This window comes from Paroedura picta, chromosome 2, assembly GCF_049243985.1.
Source record: "Paroedura picta isolate Pp20150507F chromosome 2, Ppicta_v3.0, whole genome shotgun sequence".
Taxonomy (NCBI): domain Eukaryota; kingdom Metazoa; phylum Chordata; class Lepidosauria; order Squamata; family Gekkonidae; genus Paroedura; species Paroedura picta.
Window position 1 is genome coordinate 545,719 of NC_135370.1, and position 17,104 is coordinate 562,822.

The following is a 17,104-nucleotide window of genomic DNA, read 5'->3' on the forward strand; positions in this document are numbered from 1 at the left end:
TTTAACCAACCAAAGTCAAAAGAACTTGAAGCCAACACCAAATTCCCCCTTTAATTCAAATCTGAGTTGTACTTTTATTTTGCTTTCTTCCATTTAATGGGGGTGGGGAAGAATCTTCTATCACGGCAAAACACAAAACTTCTGGTTTCTTATTTTGAGCAAGTATCAGCTACTGAAAGCAGCACAAACAGAAAAACCTGGGTACTCATTTTACCGACCACGGAAGGATGGAAGGCTGAGTCAACCTTGAGCCGGCTGCTGGGATTGAACTCCCAGCCTCATGGTCAGACAGCTTCAGCTAGCATTTCTGCTGCCTTACCACTCTGCGCCACAAGAGGCTCTTCATATCACCAAATAAAAGTTTAATAACTTGAAAAATATATTTTAAAGCTCTCACCCATATATAATGGGCCACCTCAGAAGAATACCCAGAGGCATCGCCTTGTCAACGCATCATTGGCCGTTGAACTGGAACCCAGCAGGCTGAACTCATCTGGGGGGATGGGAAGCAGGCGAAATGCCAACTAAATGCCACCCTTAGCAAGGAGTGTGCCACGCCCACAGCCCTTAACCACAGTCACTGCTACATCAAAGGAGGTGTCACGGACCGGACCGAGCAAAACTCGGGCGCTATTCCATCATTCCTGATCCTCCTTCCAGATTGGAGAGGAGCTGAATTAATCTAAATAGCCCCAGAGCATTGCACCATTTGGGGAGACTCCAGGGTAGCCTTCGGAGGGAACAGGAACAGGCCTGAAATGCGGCCCAACGCACGCTCTTTTTCCCACTTCCCTGCCACAACATCTGGGCGCTCCCTTGCAGATGTTAAGTTCCCACACAAGGAGGGATGCAGAACCCTTCTTTAAAGTCCCTTTTCAGCTATGAACCTGTTGCCTTATCAGGGCAGGCCTGAAGCCACCGGAGCAGCAGGCCCAGCTTAGCAGGCAAAGGAGCCAAGCCCTGCAAGGCTGCTGGCAAACCAACTTCATTTGCCTCCTGCGGTGCTCAGTCCTCCGTCCTTCTGCGAAGGAGACCGGGTGCCGCGAAATGGCTGGCTCCCGGCCTCTTGGGGGGATGCAGGGAGGGCGCCATCGTCCCAGCACAGGAAGCCTCTTGCTGGGCGGAGCCCCCTTCCCTTTTTCTTTTTGCCGCCTAACACCGGCACCCACTGGCCCAATCCTGGTGTTTTAGGTCCCATCTAGGCAGAGAGTTGTGGGATTCTAACTCCCCAAACTGTAGGACCACTGCGAGGACAAGAAATTATAACAGAGGATGATGATGAAGAGAGGGCTGAACTGCTTAACTCCTATTTCTCCTCAGTCTTCTCTTGTGAGGGAAATAGTGCTCAATGTGACAAGAACAGAGGCTGAACAGCCCTCTGGCGAGAGGCTGATTCTGTGAAGGCTCAAGGGGGAGGCAGGTGACATGGATGAGCGAGAGGGTTGAGAGTGTCCTGCAAAGTGCAGGGGGTTGGACTAGATGACCCAGGAGGACCCTTTCAACTCTATGATTCTATGATCACTTGTACCACTATACAAATAATCTTACTAATTAATAAGGTGCAACTCAAGTTTTTAAAAAGCTCATGTATCATTTTCATTTACATGTTAATGACTGGGAGGGAGGAGGTGCTATTGCTCATTTTAGAAGCCATCGCCTGTTTTGAGCGATGGGCATTTAGCATCTCGGAAAACACAAATTCACATTGGAAACAACCTCTCTGACACCCTGTGACCTCCAGGCAGAACCTGCTTCTGCAACAGTGCCCCCTATCCAAAAACTTCTGCCCCCTTTAATCCTAGTACTAGTTTAATAATTCACTATGCTACTGAATAGTTAAATAGGCAGCAACCTACAGTTTGCAATATTCCCTGCTATTCTTCAGCGCTGAAACCTGCCATACAGCTGGATAGGAAACTACTGTTCTTCAGACTGGCAAAAATACTGCCATACAGCTGGATAGGAAATTACTGTTCTTCAGACTGGCAAAAATACGTAGCAGAAGTATTATATCCTACCTCGTTACCCTGAATGCAAAGCAAACTTTAATAAAGAGCAAAACAGACCAACACCAAAAGCTGTCTTACTCTGACAGGTAGCAGCTCTTCATGATGATTTTGTCTGTATCCAACCCTCTGCGATTCTATAGGAAAGTTTTCGTCATACGCAGGGGTAGTCAAACTGCGGCCCTCCAGATGTCCATGGACTACAATTCCCAGAAGCCCCTGCCAGCATTCGCTGGCAGGGGCTCCTGGGAATTGTAGTCCATGGACGTCTGGAGGGCCGCAGTTTGACTACCCCTGGTCATACGTTTGTGTCTCTGACTGTTTCTTTTAGTTGGTTCATGGTCATCCCTGGGCCGGCTTTGATCGGGTCGAGCCAGCGGATCCTTTGGAGGCCATGGTTCCTTTCACTGCTGACCCATGCCGAGCATTAATGATTTTTCTAATGAGTTTGATCGCATGATGTGTCCAAATCAGCTCTTCTGAGGTCTCAAAAGTGTTGGTAGGTAGCAATGCTTTTAGCTAGAGCTGTCTGGGGCTGAACTTGTGCCTTTAATATGCAAAGATTGTCCTCTACACTAAACTGGCCTGCACTTCGCAGAAAGTCAGTGAAACCATTTTCAAGAGTAAAGAAAATTAATGGCTCAATTCTGAATCTAAGCCAAAAACAAACACCTACACTGGATACAGCATACCGACTACTGACCCCCAAGGGTTGCCAACAACCTGGAGACAACATATCTTTCCCCCTTTAACAGAAACTTCCTGTGCCAACTCAGCCTCTATTTGAGGGACAGAGGATTTCTTTCCTTCCTGTTGTTGCCAGCTCTACTGGCCAGTCTGAGATTTAAAAAGCAAAAAAATTACATTGCTGCATGCAGTAGGAAAGTTTGGAAGAAATATGCCAAAGAGAGAGCGTTATGCAAAACAAAACACAGAAAGAGGGAAAGCAAACACAGATCACCACTTAACAGAAAGGCTTTACTTGCCTCCTGCTACCCTCTACTTCAGGGGTAGTCAAACTGCGGCCCTCCAGATGACCATGGACTACAATTCCCACGAGCCCCTGCCAGCGTTTGCTGGAGGGCCGCAGTTTGACTACCCCTACACTCAGTTAAGGGAGGATCCTCCTCCTCCTGCCAGAAAGACTGTTACTTCAGAGCAGGGATCCCCGACAAAGTGCCCGTGGAGGACATGGAGACACCCTCCATGGTACCCTCAACATGTTTTTTTTCCCCCTTTAATGGTTGAGGCTAGTCGGGCTTCTGCCCAGCAGGGTTTTGATTCGCTGAGCTGAGTTCTAAAAAAAGAAAGAAAGATGCTTCAGCAGCAGTTGCCACCACGGCACAAGGATTTTATACTTTTTGCTCTTGTAGAACTTCTTCTGGTGCCTCCAGGCAGCAAAGAGAATTCTTAGTACTTCTCAAAGGGCTCTCATCCAGCTCAAATATCACAGGGGAGAAGACTCTGTGCACTGTGGCTGGGATCCATGCTCATGCATGCGCACTGGAGTTTTTCCTTCGAAACCGTTCACCACCATGGCATATGAGAAAACTGCTTTCTGGGTTCCCCCCTCTCTCTCTCAAGCAGTTTGGCGTGAGCTGTGTGAGGTGACTATTCAGTGCCATCACGAGGCTACGCCATAAACTCAACGATGGTGTCCGCGTGATGCCAGAGTCAATGCGCAGAAGGCTGAACTGGAAACCATGGGCTAAATTATTCAGGCAGACTTCGGAGTCTGCTCACTGCAGCTTACTGCAATGCCTGGCCTGGAGTTAATCAAAGAGAAACCCAAATAGAAATGGTAGCTGGACCTGTTGCACACATCTGAGCTTGTCACCCATATTCTCAGGGTGCGGAATCCTGTGGGAGGTTCAGATGTCAGAAATGCACCTGGATTTTCAGACAAGAGCTCAATGTCAGGTATTATGGGGAAGGTCCCTCGCCACCTGCAAGAAGGTGCTACCATGCACCCCAACCTGTCCGCACACTCCCTGACTCTTTCCCCATCATCCTCAGTGCCAAGGGTCAGCAGGAAAGGCTGACCCCTCCACGACAGCCCCACTGCACTTCCCACACTGCTTGTGCCCCTCCCCCCTTTCTCCCCACTGAGGCTCAGTGCTGCTCTTCCTAGCTGCCACTGGAGTGTGCGGGTACACCTCCGCAGGGGCCCTGCCATAGCCCCGCACCTCTTGCCAGCCTCCTGCTAGCCAAGAGAGCTGCAAGATGGGGGCCCTCCCCCAGCCTGTTTTCCTACCCTCCCCTGGGCTTCCCTGCTGGTACTTCTATATATTACTTATCCAAATCTCCTGGGGACGGGGTAGAGCTCTGCTGCAGTGGTTAACTGGCTAAAAGCCAACAAATTGACTAAGCCCTGAAAGACAGAGGCAATGCTGGCTGGGCCTTGAAGGACATTTCTCTTGCCACTTGGTTTGCATTCAGCTGACCTTTGGTGACTCAACTGAAAGACTTATGGACCGATTGTACTCAGCTTGACTACTGGAGAAGCAACTTAATGCAGCTGCAGAAAAAGGCTTATAGGAGCCCATAAAATGGCCCCACATTTCCATGCCCCTTGGATAGATGCAACAGTAATACCGAGACTAGTGTAATGCGCTATATGTTCGTCTCTCCTCAAAACCAGTTTGGAAACCCCAGCTGGTCCAGAATGTCACAGCTAAACCACTAGCAGGATAAAGACAGAGCACACAGGACACTCCTGTTCCACAAGCCCTCCTCTGGTTGCCAGTTGGCTGTTGAGTTTGAGTCCAGGGGCACCTTTAAGACCAATGAGGTTTGATTCAAGGGATAAGCTTCCTCCGGGTGCAGGCACACTTCTTCAGATACACAAACCTCTATGCCAAACTGTACTGTTCAAGAGGACTTTTCAGAGCAATTAGTAGAACTGACCAGCACAAAACGGTTTCACAAACTTACCAGGTTAAATAAACAGGTCTGGAGGTCTTTACTGTTTTACTGAGAGGCAGTTTGGTGTAGTGGTTAGGAGTGCAGACGTTGAATCTGGCATGCCGGGTTCGATTCTGCGCTCCCCCACATGCAACCAGCTGGGTGAACTTGGGTTCGCCACGGCACTGAGAAAGCTGTTCTGATCAAGCAGTTCACTCAGGGCTCCCTCAGCCTCACCTCCCCCACAGGGTGTCTGTTGTGGGGAGAGGAAAGGGAAGGCGAATGTAAGCCGCTCTGAGCCTCCTCCTCCTGGAACCTACCTGCAATATACTATTATGTAATTTCTGTATAGCTTAAGTTGTCGTGTTAATATTTCTACTATGATCCTGTTATTTCTGGCTGTTCCAGTTTTCTAATATCCTAATGCATTAGTCACTGAATATCCCATTTTGTTGATTGTATTGACTCATTATGCACAATTTGCCTTGAATCCGTGTGAGATAAATAAAATAAAATATACCAGCCTTACCTCTTGAAATTCTACCCAAAGGCTGGGCATGGACAACCACAGCAAATGCCACATTTACATGAAGAGGACTTGGTTCGCCCTGCATGGCAGTCAGCAGCCAGGACGGAGGCAATGAGATCAAGTGGGATGAGGGGAAATAGCTATGGGGGAGAGGCAACTGTTTAACAGGGAGCTACAGGAGGTCTACTGATCACTCTGCCTCTTTTTAGCATCATTGCAACCATTATTAGAACTGCTACCCCAGGCGTCTGTCACTCAAGCTCTGGAGTTACTGTACATGTTCTCTCTTGAACAGTTGAGTCAAACCCTACCTAACCCATACTTAAAGCAAAGATGCCAGTTTGATAGCACATGGAAGCAACGCTTGCTTCTGCTCCGCCCCCCCCACCCCCCCTCGCCTCCCTTCTATTCTAGCCATTCTCAGCCGTTTCTGGCCACGGCCATTTTAGGAGCTGTTGCAGGACCTCCCACACTAGGCCGCCCAATTGTGTAATGAGCTAGGCTAGCCTTGCTCAACTTTCTTCCTGTTGAGACACCCCAGAAGTGGTAGGATCGTGCAAAATATGGTTGGATGCCTAGCGGTCTACATCAGGGGTAGTCAAACTGCGGCCCTCCAGATGTCCTTGGACTACAATTCCCAGGAGCCCCTGCCAGCAAATGCTGGCAGGGGCTCCTGGGAATTGTAGTCCACGGACATCTGGAGGGCCGCAGTTTGACTACCCCTGGTCTACATGCTCACCTGGGGCACCTCCCCTTCCCAGCCCCTCCAGGCTCATCATTGGCCTCTGGTGCAGTTGATATGACCACCTGATATGGTCATATCACCTGATAAAGGTTTAACAATTTTTTAAATACACACACAAATGTAATTTCAGGAAACCTTTCCAGGGCTGTCAAGAAACTCCAGGGTTTCACGAAACCCTGGCTGAGAAAGCCTGTGCTAGGCTAAGAAAGGCTGGCGTTAGGAGTGAACGAACTATACTCAATGGACCTTGTCTTATCTTATACATATACATAAAGCAGATTTCTAGAAGCTTCGACCAGGAGATGCACATCTGTTCATTTTTTCTTGAATGCATTTATTTAAGCACACACAAAGGATCAGATTACATTAGTTCTTTTTCTTTCCCTTGATGAAAGTCAAAGTTTCTTGCAACTAATGGCGTCATAGATGACAAAAAGGCTATTTCAGTTACCAGCCGCCACTCCCCACCTCACTTTGGGCTCCCTTCTTACATTTTTCAATTTGTGGCCCCCTTCAAATGCCCCAGGGCCATGTGGTGCCTAATTGAGAATGGTTGTTCTATGCCAAAGGTTCCCCCATGGCTACAAGGCTGCATCCCTAGTGCCCACACACCCCCTGCACACACACATATGAACACACGCCTCTTCCCTGGTGTTAGGTCTACGGCAAATTCAAAACACACAAAATGGCCTACACTCCTTTTTTAGTTGTTGAGCAGTGGTCATATTTTAGTCTGGAAAAAATATATATGTTCTTTGTAAAGTCATTTGTAGAAGCCTCATTGGGAAGGAAGACACAAGAAAGCAAAGAGAGAGAAGCAAGTCATGGAAAATCCCCTGGCCAGGAGCAAGCAGGAGAAGGCTCCTCCAGCCTCCCAAAGATGGAGACTTTTGGGGAAGCGTTGCCCATCCTGGGTTAAGAAATTCCTGGAGATCTGGGGTGGAGTTTGGGAAGCAGAGGATCCGAGGAGGGGAATACAGTTCCACTCAGCCCACCTTCTGAAGCTGTTGTTTTCTTCAGGAAGCTAAACAGGGATGGCCTGGTCAGCACTGCGATGGGAGACCACCAAGGAACTCCAGGGTCGCTCCTACGCAGAGACAGGCAAAGGCAAGCCCCCTTGGAATGTCTCTCGCTAGAAAATGCAGCCTCAGCAAGAAGACTCATAGTGCTGCCCCCTACAATCCCCCAAATTCCTCACCACACCCCTGCTGCCCCAAAACCGCAGGCCACCGCAAGCTCACTGGCCTGGAAGCAGCCACCTATAAAACCAATTAATGAAATATTAAATAAATTCCTCACTGCCCTCCTGGGTCCTTCCACCACTCCCAGGGCGGGGGGAGTTATTATTGTAAAGTTACTCACATGTTTATAGACTGTTTTATGTATTGTTGCTTGTTCTTATGTAAATCGCCTTGAGCCTCTGGGGAGGGCAGTATATAAATATAATAAATAAATAAAATAAATAAATAAATACCCCACACTTTGGGAACCCCACAACGGTTATCTCTGTGATGGCATGTTAGATTTATCTTTTTGCCTTTTTAACACCTACCACCAGAAAGTGTCATCTTTGCAGCAGAAGGTCAATGTCATTGTTGATATCCATTCCTGCCCTCTCTGCTCTGGGATCCAAGCCGAAACTGTAAGCAGAATGCTTCTCTTGTGATCAAAACAATGGATCTAATATGGAACTATCTGGCATAGGAATATCTGGTTGATCATGATACCACTCCTCAGAGATGCAACATGTTTTGCAAGAACGGAAGATCGCTAAGTTACGCAAGGAAGCTTTCCAAGGAATCCGAAACCCAGTGGCCCAAATCTATTACACTCCACTTCTGAAGAGTGCGATTTTTATTTGCCAACTTTTGGACAGAGACTCAAAGTAGACTGAACAGTGTCAACTGATGCAGTCAGTATGACGAAGCATCTAATAAGAGATTGACCAAGATTACAGAAATCTGAGCAAGCCTAACACTGGACATGAAACTCAATCCCTTTAAGACGGAGGTCCTGTATCTGGGGCAGGATCAAGAAGCGTGCCTTCCCTCCCTGGATAGAGTACAGCTTATCGCTGTACCTACCGCCAGGAATTTGGGAGCGATCTTTGATGCCTCCCTACGTATGGAGGCTCAGATCACGAGGGTAGCCCAACTGGTTGCTATCATGTCTGTCAGGCGAGGGTACTAGTGTCCTACCCGTCTCCAGAACACTTGGCCACAGTGATCTATGCCATGGTCACTTCCAGGCCTACCCTTATCTCTGACCAGGAAATTGCAACTGGTTCAAAATGGGGCTGCAACGGTCAGTTGGTTGTACCCGGTCCTCAGGAGATACGCCTAGCCTCAACCAGGATTAGGGCCTTTTCAATCCTGGCCCTGACCTGGTGGAATGAGCTCCCAGAAGAGCCGAGGGCCCTGATGGAGCTATTGGAGTTCCACATGGCCTGTAAAACAGAGCACTTCCACCAGGCATTTGGTTGAGGCGATGCTAAGAAGATTGGGTCCCTCCTGGTTTTGGGCCCATAGGCATGACATCTCCAGAAAGTACCTAGTTGTGGTGGTTACAGCGATGGGCATGAAGGAGGAGTGGTTTTTTGCCACAAGTATTTTTTATATTGTACTAGGGGCCAAGCCCATTGCATTCGGGAATACAATGGGTGCTAGTTTGGGAGGGTGGGGTGGAAGAACTCTGCAGATGGCCTCCCACTCCCCCCAGGACCTGGAAAGGCTGCGGGCAGCTGTTGGGGAACTCACCGGCAGGGATCTGCAGCCTCCAAGCCTCAGAGGGAAGTGGAAGGAGGAGAGGGTAGTCAGAGGTGAGAGAATGGAAGGCGATTGGCTGGCTGCTGAACAGACAGGCAAGCCGGTTGGAGGAGGAGGCGCTCAGGGGTGGGACAGCCACCCTGAGTGGGTGTTAAGCTCTTTAAAATATATATATATTGTAAACCGTCACAAACTGGCAAGGTCTGGGAGTGGCAGTCAATAAATGCGAACGAACGAACGTACATACAACCATACATGTATACAATCATACATACATAAACCAGACAATAGAAGAAGCAATGTTATTGAAGATCCAATGTGAGATCGACTGACTATCAAAGACAGGATGTTTTGGAGGACATTAATTCATAGGGTTGACATACGTCAGAAGCAACCTGATGACACCTAACATACACACATTTTGACCACTACCTATAATTACACAGGATACCCGTTCGGTACTTTTCAACTGCTCCAGTGGGGTCTGTAGACAAAACCCAGCAAGTTCAGCTATTAATGGCACTTGCTCCCCAGGAAGCTGCATTTTACTGCAGCACTGCATATCAACTATTTTATTATTATGAAGTATTTATTGCTATGTTGGTATTTCTGAAGAAGCAAAAGCAAACATCTAACATCTGCACAACACACATTGGGAGTTAAAGCAATAAAGATTGCTATGGAGACCATAACAAGAGTATAGTAGGACAACACAGCATACAATGAAGTAATATAAAGATTTAAGCCTTTGCAGTCTTTCCTTCTGATAAATTATATTCCAGCTGAAGATTATTGACTAATGGGACCAATTCCAAGAATACTAGGAAAGGAAAGCCCTACAAACACAATACTTCATTCAGCAAAGAAATCCACAGCCTCTAACCAATTAAAATTCTTCCAGTCTCATCTTCTGAACAAATGATCACAAGATGATAATCCCTGTGGCTTCTGAGCCATCCCACATTCAAACATCAGGTGAGAGGCGGGAAACAAACCCGTTCCTTTCTATGGTAAGTGCAGTATGATGTTGTGTCTGCATAAAAATGCCTGCTCAGTGAACTGCTTTGATGCCCCTGCAAGAAAAACAAAGTTCTCAAATATTCTGCCCATCCCATGTCATTGGAGAATGTTCCCTCTGCCCCCTCATTATGAGGTGGCTTTCTTCATGCACAAATGAGACATCACTTTATGGAGTAAAAGGCAACAAAGGTATTATTGGAGGAAGGGACACATGGTTCTGTTAAATGGTGGTGGCAGAACAGAAAGCCACGTTACAGCAGACTTATGGTGGCTCCGCCGGGTTTTCAGCCGAAGAGACATTCAGAAGCGGTCTGCCGTTACCTCTCTCCGCATCCTGACTCTGGTATTCCTTGGAAGTCTCTTACCCAAATACTAGCCAGGGTCAACCCCTGTTTGGCTTCCAAGACAGACCTGGATAGCCCCAGATAGCCCTGGCTAAACAGCTTTACAGAAGTACGGTGTTTGGAAATCAGCCGTTTCAAAATTAATTAACATGATGATGATGATGATGAAATCCTTTCACTCTTGAGCAAATAAAACCACAGTTTATTTAATTTTCCAATGTCACACCACTTTAAAATTTATTTTGTTTGGGAACCATCAGGTAGCAGCTCACATTCAAAAACAGTGATAGTCTTGTCCTCATTAAGCAGAAATTGAATATGAACCGAGGGATGACTCAAATTATACATCATATCCTAAAGCATAAACACCAGACAGTAAACAAATTGCAAATTAGCCTATAAACCATCATGAAACTTTTGGGATTCAAGCCTAAATGAGCAGCATGTGGCTACCTAGAAAACCTGGGTCTGTTTCACAGCAGTTTGTCATGTGGCGCAAGCAGGCTGCTACATCCACCCCCCTGGAGCACACAGAATGGATTTCATACGCCCCAAAGAAAAGTTCATATCCAAACATCTGCATTTCTGACACGGCTGTTCTACAGCAATGGTAAAGTTGTCTACAAAATAGCAATACAGTGGGAGGAGACCCCCTTCTTTAGAAGCAACTACACAGGAACACCAGACTGCTCCTAAAATTTCTCTCTAGTTACTCTAAGAATCTGGATGGAAATCTGACGCAAGAGCTGTGCATAGGCAAACCTAAAGGGAAGAGCGCTGTGCATGAACGGCAGCTCTTACGTCAAGCCTCAGAGTGCTCCTTGGGCAGTTTCTACCCCTGAAAAGGCAAGGTCTGCACAAGTCAAGTCTGCATGCTCACCTCCTCTGCATCAGGGCTGCTCCCTACGGTACAGGCCTTCGATATTGTGGAATTAGCTCTGTGCTAAAGACTCACAATCCTCAATGCCCCCCTTTCTAGTCAGTGCTCTTTAACTAGCCCCTGGAGGGAGTCTAGCACTGGGCTCTGTCAATATTTCAAGACAGCCTTTGCAAAATGCATTCAGACCTGAAATCTTGCCTCTGCTCAAGAGCCAATGAATACAAAGCCCTAAGCGGGTGTCATTTGTTCCTCTCTGTACTTTTCACGTTTCCGTGCTGTTACACCAGACTTCTCTACTGTAGTGAGCACAGTTCGGGATATGCCTACGGCACCAAACAAGCCAAACTCAGGAAATCACAGCAGCAGTCTAGGGTGGTAGATTACCATACTGTTTCTTCAGGGTGCCGGCCTACACACTGCTCTATATGATGGCTCAAGAAATATGCTAGGTTCGAAATAATCATGGAAACGTAACTGAAATCCGGTGCTTAGTCTGGGCAGTGCAGAAAAGGACCAACAGCTACAGTCTGTAAATGGATCTAATTAAACGAGCAGCTCTCGAGCATCCTCATTGTCAAGGGGAAAACAAATGGATAACCTCATGCAGAATTGGAAATGCTTCGCAGCGTCCTTTCTCTGCAAGAGAACAGATCCTTATTCAAGAGCACGGCAAGGGACAGAAAATCTATAGCCATTAAATATTGTGCCTCGGCTGTGAGGATCCAAGAGGAATGTGCGTGTCATCCAACTGTGCTACCTTCTCCACAGGCACATTTGCGCCTCCAACTCCAAAACCTGCACAGATTAGAATTTTGTAAAGATATCAGTAGCAGTTCCCCCTCCCTGTGCACTTGTTTGACTTACAATCCTTTATCGGTAGGAAGACTGTTGGTCAGAGACGCCTGATGAGGTTGAGAACCTCCCCGCATGACTAACGGGGCAGACCTACGTATGCAGAATGACTCCAGAGTTAGTCCACTGAAGTCAGTGAGCTTAGACTGGGTAACTCTGCATAGGACTGCACTTGGGTGAGCCTTGGGTGGGGCGTGGGGAGCAGTGACATTACCCAGCAGAGCTTCAGCCATCACTTATCCCCCCCCCCCGCGAGTGGATCTCATGGAAAGAAAACAAGGCAGAAGCTTAATCAGATTTAAGCAGCAATCTCAAATGACTGCATGATTTGGAGGATAACAGCAATGAAGGCATGACCTTAAAAAAACCCAAAATATATGTACTACAACAAGCTCTTGTAAAAACGTGGATGTCGCAAATGAATTGCTGAAGGAATCCAGACTCCTCTCGTTTATGGATTGGAGGAGCACCCAGTTCTAAGCTCAGCTTCAGACTAAACTGGCATGATTCAGCCCACAGCCTGACAGGACCACAAGAAACTCTGCTGGAAGCAGCTACACGTGAGCCTTAGATTTATCCGCTTATAAATATTCATCCAGAGTTGTGGGGATAGTAAAATATGACTAAGCTACGGACCAGCATGAACCAAACCAAATTTTGCCCTACCTGACTGGCAAACTGACATTCATGACTAATTTATTATCATAATTTTTAAAGCAGTTCATGGCAGTCACGTTCAGTGAGGGTTGTGGAACATGAACTGTATTTCCCCAGTTAATGCCCATCCCTATTTACAGCAGGATAAACAAAAAATAACAGGATCCTGCCCCCATTACACTAGCTATGTGGATGGTGCTATAGTGCAGCCTCTTACTTGGTTTGTGCCATCACATCACAGCTAATTCAGGGAGATCCCGTAACGTTTCCAAGGCAAGGGATGTTGAGAGGTGTCACTGCCCAGCTCCATGTCACACCCCGGGTATTCAACGGCTAGCCAGGAGCGACACTGCTTAGCTTCCCAGATCTGATGAGACCGGACGATCCAAGCCAGGGCTCTTCCCCTCACCACACAAGTAACTTGGGAACTCCCAAGACAAGCAAGAACACACACACACACACACACACAAAGAGCAAGTGGCCCCCACACCAGCACTGTCTTTCCCACTAACTTTCTTGGCAAGCAGCTGCAAAGAAACATGAAGAGGAGTCCTTAGAGCCAGTGTGGTGTAGTGGTCAAGAGTGGCAGCCTCTAATCTGGGAAACCCACTCCTCCTCCACATGCAGCCAGCTGGGCGTCTTTGGGCCAATCACAGTTCTCTCAGAGCTCTCTCACAAGGTGCCTGATCTGGAGAGAGGACGGGTAGGTGATTGTAAGCCACTTTGAGATTCCTTTGGGGAGTGAAAAGCAGGGTATAAAAACCAACTGTTCTTCTTAGATGCATTGGTGAGACAGTGACAAGAAGACACGGGTGCAAAATGTTAATAAGAAAGTTCAGTCAGCTTCCTCTGTAGAATGCCAGGACTGGGACAGTATGAGTGCTTTAATATGATTAGCACTATGTACAACTCCATAGGACAAAGCCTCTCATCAAATAGTTCAAGGGCCCTTTGATACTGGAAGCTCAAATGTCCCAAACTTCCAATGGGATAACTCTCAAATCCACCTGATGCACCCACTGAATCCTCATACAGATTCCCTCTCAAGCACTCATTCACCAAAAACGCCCACTTCCCTCATCCTTCCAAAATAGACCTACCTACACCCTCCAAATCCTCACATTCAGAGGCATGGTTGTTCAGTCAGAGGAAGGCTACAGCCAGCAGAAGCCAGCCAATGGTGAATCACTAGTGAATCACAGAGCAAATGGCAGCAACACACAGAACACAGACAAAAACATTTTAAAAGCAGGAAAATGGGACACTAATTTTGAGAGGTGCAAACAGTGGATTAGTAGCACCCATTTTTAGCCATACCATAATTTGGCCTTATTCTTTGTCCACGAGTTCATTATGGGAAGCTGCTGCAGAATACTTAATCATAAAGACTTTCACAAAAGACAGCTCTAAAAATCTAAAAAGAAGGCTCCCAGTGCATAATCTCTTCAATGCTGGAACAGGGGAAAATAATTCACAGCACACCAGAGAAAGGGGCATATGCAAAAGCATATATAACCTTATATTTCTCTCCACAAAGGAAATAGCATTTAACAATCTACACAGGGTTTTAATACCAAGTGTCAGATCTTTCCATCAATTGGTGTTGCCTAAACAAACCCACTGATTCTTCAGAGAGCTTTCCAAAAGCACATCAACCTTACACAAGGACAACCTTACAGAGGACATGAAAGGTTTGAAGGTCAAAAAGGGATCTATATTTCTATGCATTCCCTGACCTCCAGTCCATTGCTTCAAATAATTAATCTGCTAGGGTAAATAGAAGAAATTCCTTTATCCTCTAAGACCTCTGTTACTTATAATCTAAAACAGCTGTACTCAGCCCTACCAGGATCCAGATGCAAGAGAGGAACATCCTTTCCCATTAAAATCACTGTAAACACTTTCCACCACTTCAAGAGAAGCATTTTATATAACTAACAGTAGGCAGCTCAAGCCCCACTGCAAAGTGTTATGAATCAAAACAGTATCTCAATTTTTTCCCTTTAAAATCATCATCAGTGAATCTAAAGCATACATATTAAATGCTAAGGTAGATATTTTAACATGCTATATCTTTAACACACTATATAGTTATAGTTAACATTATATTTTTAACATACTATATGCTAAGCAAGTGAAATTCAATGAATTACCAGCAAGCTCACAAAAATGCTTTAAAGACAGCTGAAAAACTCCTTTTGTCCAGGGATATAATATTAATCCATTTTAGATCTTACATAAGCCTCTGTGAAAACAGCTTTATTCCCAGATTGCTTGTCACTGCACTGGGAACGGGATACACAATCCATCTAGCAAATCCTAAAGAAGGCATTTGAAACCAAACAAGAGGCAGATAACACTAACCTGTCAGCTTTATGCCCCCCAACCTGTCAAACCTTCAATTGTTGTACAAAACTCCTGGTTACTGAGATCCCTCTGCATTTAAAATGTCTGTCATGAATAAGCCAAAACTACTCAGATTCTAGTCCTAAATTAAATGTAATAGGTTACCCTAATCTGCATGATGGAAAAACAACAACAATGGAGTATCGCACCAATCTCTAACACTTGGTGAGTAGATATTTAGTATATTATTCTGAATCACAGGGCAACAACTGCATATGCAGCCCCAACAGCATAGTAGATAGAGAACAAACTATATAACCTGGGTGCATAATGCCAAATGACTTGCAAGTTAGTAAAATCTTACGGGGAAACCTCTTGCTCAACATCACTGTGAATATTCACACGTTTGTGAGAAACCATTACTGGAGAAAATAAGGTTATGATGTCAGCACTGCATGTATGCATGCAAACACACCTACATGCCAAAATGCTGAACTTTCAATACACCTACATACTAAAAGTCCAGTCGATTAATAAAATGGTTTTCTAAGTTTTGTACACTGATGTAATTATGGCGGCCTCTTTCTTCTAACTTCTGGAGCATCCACAGATTTGCAAGCATGCCATCTGTTTCAGTTTAGTTACAACATGCCTATGATCCCTAATGCGCACACACACACAACCTACCTCTGAAGGCAAATAGCAGTGCACAATGTGAAAGCATTACATCTGTAGATACAGGATATTCTTTGCTCTTATCAGCTAATATCTCTCTCTAGCTCTCACAAGCTAATAAATTATGAGAGGGTGCCAAAGGCCAAACTCAGAAAGCAAAAGTCAGTCAGAAGAGGGATTTGGCTTCGTTCAGAAACAGGGCTCTAAACATCTCATTAAAAGGAGGATTGGATCAGTTATATGCAAACCGCCCTAAGCCATATGGGAGGGCGGTATAAAAGTCCAAGAAATAAATGATCAGAACAAAGCACAGAGAGAAAGAAGAATTTTTTGAGTAGGGGTGGAGGAGGCAATCTGTCTTGGCTGCTGCAACCAGATGGCTCCCGTCTCTCAGGAGAAAATAAGGGAGTCATTTTGGTCAAGCATTTCCATCAAAAGGGACATCTACATTTAATGTTGGAATCAAGTCTAACAACCCCAACCACAGCAGTGATGGGTATTTGATAGCTGGAGGTTAGCAGAGTTTCTACCAGCAAACAGGCTCAGGAAATAGAAAAAGAACCAAGTAGAAGAAGATATTACTGATATTACTGAAGAAGAAGAGTTGGTTCTTATATGCCGCTTTTCCCTACCCGAAGGAGGCTTCAAAGCGGCTTCGCCTTCCCTTTCCTCTGCCCACAACAGACACCCTGTGGGGTGGGTGAGGCTGAGAGAGCCCTGATATCACTGCTCAGTCAGAACATCAGTGCCTTGGCGAGCCCAAGGTCACCCAGCTGGTTGCATGTGGGGGAGCGCAAAATCGAACCCGGCATGCCAGATTAGAAGTCCGCACTCCTAACCACGACACCAAACTGGCTTCCAGGATCAAAATCCCCGGGGCCAAAAAGGAGGCATTCTCTCTGGATTTCATCCCCCACCCCAAACAGGTTTATTGGGAAGGTGGGGAAGGGTGTGTATCCTGCACTAAGGGACATATTCCCCAAACAAGGCTGGCCAGGCTGGAAGGTTCTTGGGAGATTTGGGGGTCAGAGCCTAGGGAAGTGGGGTTTGGCCAGGAAAGGTGCAGTGCCCCAGAAAGCAGCCGTTTTCTGCAGGATAGTTGAAGCCTGTTGCCTGGGAACCAGCCGCCATCCCAGGAGATTTCCAACCCCCACCGGGAAGTTGGCCGCCCTAGGGCCAGGGCTCTGAGGAGGGGAGGACGGGTGCAGAGGGAGCGAGGCCAGGCAGCACAGAGAGGGGAAAGGCGGGCAGGGGACACGGGGAAGGAAGCAGGGAAGGACGGGGGGAGAGGGGGGGCAGGGGGCCCCTGAGGGCGCCTCCAGGGGCGGGCCTTGAGCACTCGGCCGCAGCGGCCCGCTCCCTTCCTTCCCCCCCCCCCCAT

At 46.7% G+C, this 17,104-nt stretch overlaps 1 protein-coding gene across 4 annotated transcripts in view; it reads right to left on the reverse strand.

The window, feature by feature from the left end:
• Positions 1-17,104, reverse strand: part of HYCC2 (hyccin PI4KA lipid kinase complex subunit 2) — a 79,458-nt gene that overhangs the window by 60,891 nt on the left and 1,463 nt on the right. The window contains exon 1 of one of the 4 annotated variants that reach the window (XM_077319135.1): positions 12,920-13,139. The exons of the other annotated variants lie outside the window; for them this stretch is intronic. The gene's annotated coding sequence lies outside the window, so the exon portion shown is untranslated. Of the gene's footprint in view, positions 1-12,919; positions 13,140-17,104 lie in introns of those variants that run through there. 4 annotated transcript variants of the gene reach the window in all.